The 8,638-nt window shown below is 32.8% G+C and overlaps 1 pseudogene; it reads left to right on the top strand.

The window, feature by feature from the left end:
• The first annotated feature begins 8,152 nt into the window (after window positions 1-8,152).
• On the top strand, window positions 8,153-8,269 carry LOC145256731 (5S ribosomal RNA; annotated as a pseudogene).
• Window positions 8,270-8,638: the final 369 nt, after the last annotated feature.

Below are 8,638 nucleotides of genomic sequence, written 5' to 3'. Positions count from 1 at the left end.
AAATATGTCACAAAGTTTACCAAGGTTTTTTAATATAGATCCACAGAATATTGTGATAAGTGTTTCAGTGTGAACAGGTATAGTATAATAAATTATGGGGTTTATCTATTTTCTTATGACTTTCATCATATTTTGCTTTGGTTTTGATACCCCCAAATTCGAAGCTATCTCTTTACAACCCTTCTTTTTCATAACCTATCATAAATCAGAGTCCATTTTCTGTAGGCTGTTTTTGAACGTCAACGACGGGTCCTCTTGCTAGTGTGTGTATATATATATATATATATATATATATATATATATATATATATATATATAAATATATATATATCAGTTGCGATTCGAAAAACCAACCTACGGCCACTGTTTCCGGCAAGAAACAATGTGAACATAGACAGATGAGAATCCGATATCTTTCAATTATAAACTGATTCACTTATATCCTTTTTGAAACCAACGGTACCGATTTTTTCTGGCTTTCTGTAACATTTTGATGTATAGTTATACACATATATAATTTCTTTTATATGGATGTAGATATATATCTATATCTATATATACATATATGTATATATATATGTGTATATATATGTGTAGGTATGTGCTTTTTTACTAACAATGTTTTTAATTATACTTCACTCTTTCTGTATACGAATTATCCTTGTTTAGAAACTCAATCTATGTTAAATAAAGCAACATATAACTTTCTTATAAGCTGTATCGCCTGCAGAAAGCAGTAGCTACTAGTAACTAACTGACCGAAACATGCGCATGAATGTGTAGCGACATATTATTGCCTATGTAAACACAAATATATATATATATGTATGTGTGCGAGTCTTTGTGTGTGTGCGTGTGTGCATGCGTGTGTTAATGTTATATATATATATATATATATATATATATATATATATATATATATATATATATAGTGTACTCATTCATGATAACTGGATAATTATGGCATTCCTATTTCTGTACGTTAACATCAAATTTCAAATTAGTCCACCGACAAGTTGCCATGCTGCGTTCTTCGTGGCATTTTCCGATCGACGTTCACCTCTTCCAAAAGATTATGAAAGATAGACTGCACTTGATGTACTTCCTTGAATCAACAGGAAGCCATTTCAAACACGAAACTTTGATTGGAACGCCACTGTATTCAGTGCAAATTCATGCAAAGTCGACACGTAATTATTCGGTTCATATTCGAATATCGAACACGTATACACACCATACTTTTATCCCGCTACAAAACATATACTCATGCGAATGTAATATTTTCTTATTTATTCATTAACAAATAAAGAAACTTAAATTTAGATTATGCTCTCATGTCACGCCTCGCTGCTGTGAGAAGGAACGCTAATCCTTGTGTTGCTCTTAGCCTTTATATGCGTTAATTTAATAATAATAAATTTAAATTTAACACCGATTGCTTGCATCCTTTTACAAGTCACAAATTGAGTAGCAAGAAGTCCTGTAATACACACACCCGCACCCCCCCCCACGCACACACAAAGAAAAACAGTTAGAAATACGTTATATCTTATCCCCCTCATTTTCTACAACTACGTGGCTGTCATGAGAGGACATGTTTCCTCTTTAAAAACGAAGCAATTACCATATCTTACATAAATATTAATATAAATATGATACACATATAAAATATAATTATATAAATAATAAATAATAAATAATAATATAAAGTGAATATTATAATAAATTGTAACATAAAATTAATTATACTAGCAGGGCCCGTTTACCGGAGTTGCCCGCATAGTTCTGAAAGGATGTTTAGTGTAGAAAATATTAAATAATACTTTTGAACTGCCAAATACCATTGTATCACTGGTGGCCGCTAGTAATTTGATACAGATTAGTAAAACGAACCCCCTTCCCCAAAAAGGAAACAAATTAAACTATGAATATCTGGTACATCACTATGTGTGTCCCACGTTAATTCGAGACTGTGGAGGAACGCATGAGAAAATTTTAACAGAGAAATGTCTAACACAAATGCTAAGCAATAAACAATTGAAAAGCAATTTCCTAGGTATTTATTAATCAGAGCAAGTAACATTCGAAATTGATGGAATTCTTGTACTGAATCACCGTATTTGGGATCTTCGGACTACTGCTCTCACCTTGAGTTTTATTTTTATAACCTTTCGATCGATGTAAAATACAATTGAAAATATTACTTCTAGCCAGTCATGAGGAACACACTACCCATGTGACTTAAATAAAGGCTTCCGTTTGAATTTTTTGTCCAAATTTTCGAGTTCGGAAGAACCATTCCCTTGTTCAACAAGATAAACCTGAAAACGGTCGAAGGTTACATCCAGAGACACGCTGTGAAATATAAGAACAGTAGTCCAAAAATTCCAAACAATACGAATAGCCAATCCTCATCTCAAAAATTAAGAAACGTAATAAGAAGCTTGTTGGAGACGCCCATCCATAAGATTAATGGACCATCTCATGGCGTCACTTTCTCTGGTGACGTCACTTCTGGCAACGAGTACCGGTGCCCGGGAGTCAGAGATTGTTACGCGGCCAAGGAGGTCGCGTGCAAACGCCCAACAGTTGAGGAATAGTATTGCTCAACCCGCTTTGCCTGTGATATATGTTTGTTTCTAAAAGTCTTGTATTCCTTTGTTTTATTACCATTTAACACTATAACAGAGCTAATAGGCAATTCTAAATGAGAACAACTCAAAGAGAAGCAATTTCAGTGGAACCTCCTTTTTTACATGGGAGTGGGAGTCATCGTTTATCAAGAAGCCATTCGAAGGTAAGAGTTAATGAGAGAAGACAGTGATAACGGTTAATAGTGGACATTGGGTAGAAATTGATTATGCACGAGAACAGCTGAACAAGAATTAGTTTATGTTGGACTTGCCAACTAACCATGTCATAGTCAGCTGGGAAGCAGTCCGTGATATTGTGTTTCACAGACACTTAGCTTCTAAAAAAGGAAGTTTTGTTTTTTTCATTAAATTTGCGTTTATTTTTAGGTACAAATAGAGAGTAATGGAAAATGTTGGCCTTGACCCCCTGGTATTAAGTGACGTCTATGTTAGTCGCGTAGTCGGTATATTTAATTTACTATATACTGACACGGGCCGGGAAACAGGGAGCTGCCAGATAATTCCCAATGCGAGTGCTATAATGAAAGCGTATACAAGAATAGAGCATCTAGCGACATCGATTGACTTCTAACGTGTCAAGGTGACACAACAGCAGAAAATTAGTCGGGTCATATTCTGTTGAAGTACATGTAAAACAACCACAGGGATGTGCGGCGGTGGGACACAAAGTTCGAACTTACATGGCATCTTGCATGATAATGTGAAACAATAATATTAATAAGTAATAATTTTCGTAACTTATCTAGAGAGAGGTTGCTATTATTAATACACCAATTTAAACCTAGCAACAATACTTCACACGCGTGAATGTAGTGGCTTCAAAAATATCTATATATTAATACCGTAGTGTCTTTAACGTACGTACGTGTGTTACGGTTTCCAGAAGATAAATTATTTGATAATCTAGATCTTATCTATCTATATATCTATAAAAGTGAAATTGTCCTCCTGTGTGTGTGTACATTTCCCTACCAAAGTATCTATCAATTTTCGGTCTAGAGACTCGAGATGTGACATCAGGAATATTGCGATTTGGGAAAATCATTTTAATCGGTTTTCAACCGGAATTTTGCTGCCAAGGGGTCAAAGTTCAAAACCTTTTACCTTTGCGGTATCTATACAACTACTCAGCCATTTTTTTTAGTCTAAACATTGGAAATTTTACATAACGGGTATTCCGACATGCGGCAAGCATATTAACTAGTTTTGTGGGCGAGAATTTCGCTGTCAAAAGATCAAAATTGCAAGAGTTGACCGTTGCAGATTTTACACAATTCCTCCGCTAATTTTGTGCCTACATATTTGAAATTATAGATGCAGGTAACTAGGACATAGGTCAAACCTTGTGTTTGGATTTGAGACCAAAGCAATATATTTTAAAGGATCAAAATTAGGGTCAAATTAAAAAAAAATACCTCTGCGATCTCTACCAAATTACTCAGCCAATTTCTGGTCTACACATTTGGAATTTTACATAAAGAGTATTCACACATAGGGCAAGTTATGAACAGTACATGGGGGCCCGAGCAAATCCGGGTTGAATTGCTAGTTTTTTAAGAAGGAGAATAGAGGGTGATAACATGCTACGAACATTATATTTATATTTGGATACACTAATTAATGTGCATAGTATTTTATCATCTTCTGTCTTCCTTTTGATGAATAAGATCTCCCGTTCACTTGAGACGCAGTGTAAAAAAAGTTAAATAAATGAAAAAAATATGTCGCTTTTGAGCCATATTTGAAACTGAAATATAATTTTTGGTCTACTGGCCAGAATCCAAGGGTAGTATTTGTTCGCTATCTAAATATTATATGGCGAGGTTTCTGTTAGCGTCGGGCATCTATACAATGAAAGTATGTCACAGACTCCTGTAAGAATATTGAAGATAAACAGTAATAACCGTATATATTCTGACACTACATTAATGAGATTACTTAGATAAATACTTATACAGTTTTAACAAAAGGATTAAAATAACATCGTGGGTCCCCATTTACGCTGAACGTACACAGAATGCCCAGTCGCAATAGATCACATATGAAAGATGCCGCTACGGAATTTCCACAGGTCCCGCTAGTATATATGATACTAAAAATTGTTGTTTTCGGTGAACTTTGATAAATGGACATTTCTTATCCATTTTTATTCTTACTACAAGGGACATTACAATGGTAATTTATTCCATTTGTATGGATCAGAGGGAATTACAAATTGCATTATGATGACTTAAATTATGCATTAATGACCTGAAAGCTCGATGTGTCTGTTGCAGATATTGACGGTGTGAGACTCGAAAAAAAGCAACTACTGACATAGACGCCAGTCAGAAGTAGAGATGCATAATTGAATTCTTGTCAATCGTGCATTTAGAATGGTAGTTACTATGCAGTAAAAAAATTTTGGAGCTCAGAAACCGCTCGTTGTAATGGTATCATTTCCGTCTTTGTAGCTCTTCAACGCATAGAATGAAAAATATAGGCTGCTTGACTTTTTGAACGACTCTCGTATGGCAAGGCGCAGTTCAGACGCCCATGCACAGCCATTATTTATCACTGACAAAAGTGCATTAAGAATGAGGGTGACTACGTAGAAAAAGATATTTTGAAGCACAAAAAATTGCTCCTTAAAATGGTATCACTCCCATCTTCGTAGAGATTCAATATTATAAGTTAAAAAATAAGAAGATTTGCTTTTGGAACTATTCTTGTATTTAAAATATTACTAATACTAGCAGGTGCCGGCGTTGCCCGGTATTAAACGGAACATAACCCTATTTTTAAAAGAGGATGTAAAAAAAGTACAGAAAAAACTGAGATACGTGCTTGAGAGTATTATGTTTTTTCTAAAAAGTTAATTTCTTGTAAGTAAAAAAATACTTGAGCTGAGATCGAGACCAAAACCTGAAGACTGAGCCAAATACGATAACCATTATACCAGCTTGCCAAGATCTTTAAAAGGTGTTTTTAAACTTCGTGAAACAGTTAAAAAAAAAGCAGATAAAAATCCGATGACAACAAAGTAGCAATTTTTCAATTTGAATTCTTTAGCAGCCATTTTTCCAGACGAAAGTGTATTAAGAAGTGTCCTACATATCTGACTTCCCTATATACCAAATTTCAAGTCTGTAGATCAAATATTCGTTGAGTATATAGGTTGAGAATTGTCCGCACACACATACACACACATTCTCAGTTTTATAGATATATAGATTAATAAACTCGTAGAACCTGAAAAACTATTTGACCAAATTCTACTACTACAATTATTACTACTGCTACTAGTAATAATGATTATGGTCGTGACTTGATATACGCATACGCAAACAAATTTAACACATGTGTGAAATATTACCCGTTGAAATGTCGGAAATTATCGTGTGATCAATGATGCAGTTAATTCCCGTATCTTGTGTTACAGTTTTAAACGGAGAAATTAGCATTTATATGCAAATAGAGATATACATAAATACGCACAAAATGAAACATACATATATATATATATATATATATATATATATATATATATATATATACATATATATGTATGTGTGTGTGTTTGTGCGTGTGTGTGTGCGTGTGTGTGTGCGTACTTGAGTGCTTCCACACTGAAACATGCGCAATAAATTAAAAAAAAATAAATGTTACTAATTCATCTGAGCAATTACGGCGAGCACGCACATGTCATCGAAACACACACACCTTCAATTTAAACTCCTTTCCAATAATATTCTAAATTAAGTGTACAAACGGTGGTATTTAATTTCATTTACAGCTATTTCCAGTCGATGTCTATTTTCAGTTATAAACAATGTTTTGGTTCAGAACGGTATTTTGCAGCAGTTTCATTTATCGGTGTCGGTGCCTCCGTTCAGTCTCGAGAGACAATGGATACTCCCCTGTAAGGGCAACTGCACGTGTAATTGCGACGCAAGTGTTGCGCTATCCCCCAATCACACCTCTGCTGAATCGGCACTGCTTGAGTCCAGTGTCAAAGAGAAGTCCAGGACTAGTGAAAACAATGCCGAGATAGAAAGAGAGCACATGGAACACCCGGAATTCCTAAATAGTCATCGATTTCAGAACTGACCAGGTTCAACGTTGCTTAAATTCGGTAATCAAACGTCTTATTTATAGTATATTATAGTATATTTATAGTATTATTTATACCCAAGCGTAAACAAAGAAAACATCATAAAATCAACAAAAAATCAGGTGTATTATTTCAGGCTCGTTTGGAACGATTGCGATTAGAAAAAAATACGGAACCAGCAAAGAAGGACTGGTGTTAGTTTGGTAATTTCGCCACTTATTTAGTGGTACAGATACGGCAGAAGAATCTAATTAACTCTTAGATGAAATTTTAGTTGGACGTTGATATATGAAATAATATCCTTTCCCTGGCCATTAATGGCATTAGGCCATATTCTCAACTTAATTGATTTCTATATTCTAGTCTGGTTGCTGTTACATCACACGGCTTATATATATATATATATATATATATATATATATATATATATATATATATATATATATATATATATATATATATATATAACCTTACTTATTATATAGTATACGATGTGTACAAAACGTGGTCAACATATTTTTTTTATTGATAAGCACGCATTTCTGCAATTTATTTTAAATAGCAATATATTATATTAATTAAACTTCCATTACACATGTGTCATACACATTTTCTTTGTAATATTTTTTAAAGAGTATTATTAAAAATAAATTGTAATCTGTAAAGAAATGTTGTTCAAGATCAAATAAATACACGGCATTTTCAAATAGTTAACTATACTTAACTGTACTTTACTATACTTAACTATACACCGTTGGTAAATACAGGGTGGTCGCTAGAGAAACGGGAAATTTGTCAAACAACGATTTATTTTTACACAGATTAATTTTACAAAGTTTTTAAAGCTCATGATCTAAGCTGACCTTGAAATTTCCAGCTTTTCTAGCGATCACCATGTATATATATATATATATATATATATATATATATATATATATACTTCAACACCTGATGATGAGTCGTGGACAAATCAAAAGGGCTCGTGACAGCAACAACTATGGAACTTTTATTAATATTTTTGATTTTGATACAAAAAGATTATACGGAAAATCGAAAAATTAAAAAAGAAATCATAAAGCAAAGTGTCTCTGTTGCATTTAATAATATTTGATTGAATATATATATATATATATATATATATATATATATATATATATATATATATATATATATATATATATATATATATATATATATATATATATATATATATATATATATATATATATATATATATATATATATATATATATATATATATATATATATATATATATATATATATATATATATATATATATATATATATATATATATATATATATATATATATATATATATATATATATATATATATATATATATATATATATATATATATATATATATATATATATATATATATATATACGGCATAATCACGTTGACACACCGGTTCTCGTCAGATCACCGAAGTTAAGCAACGTTGAGCCTGGCTAATACCAGATGGGTGACCATTTGGGAATTCTAGGCGCTGTATGTGCTCTCCGCTTATCTCGGCATTGTTTCCAGTCGTCTTGTACCTCAACTTGCCACTGGTATGCAACAATGTTGACTCAGGAGAGGCGTGGTTAGAGGTTGCGCAAGTCTTGCCACACACATTTCACGCGCAGGCACCCTTACAGTGGGTATCCATAGTCTGTCAAGACTGATGGAAGCCTTCATATATATATATATATATATATATATATACATGCTTCTCGTTAGAAAAGCGGGAAATTTGTCAAACAACGATATATTGTTACAAAGAATAATTTTTAAAAAGTTTTACAAAGAAAAAAATGTTATATTATACTCGTAGATACTCAAAATGTAGTCCGTGCAATTCACTGCATCGTCTTAACCTAGAAAT

The sequence above is a fragment of the Euprymna scolopes genome, chromosome 32 (genome assembly GCF_053919585.1).
Source record: "Euprymna scolopes isolate OS-2025 chromosome 32, ASM5391958v1, whole genome shotgun sequence".
Classification (NCBI taxonomy): Eukaryota; Metazoa; Mollusca; class Cephalopoda; order Sepiida; family Sepiolidae; genus Euprymna; species Euprymna scolopes.
Note: the sequence above shows the minus strand (reverse complement) of the source record. Positions and strands in the feature narration are given on the sequence as shown.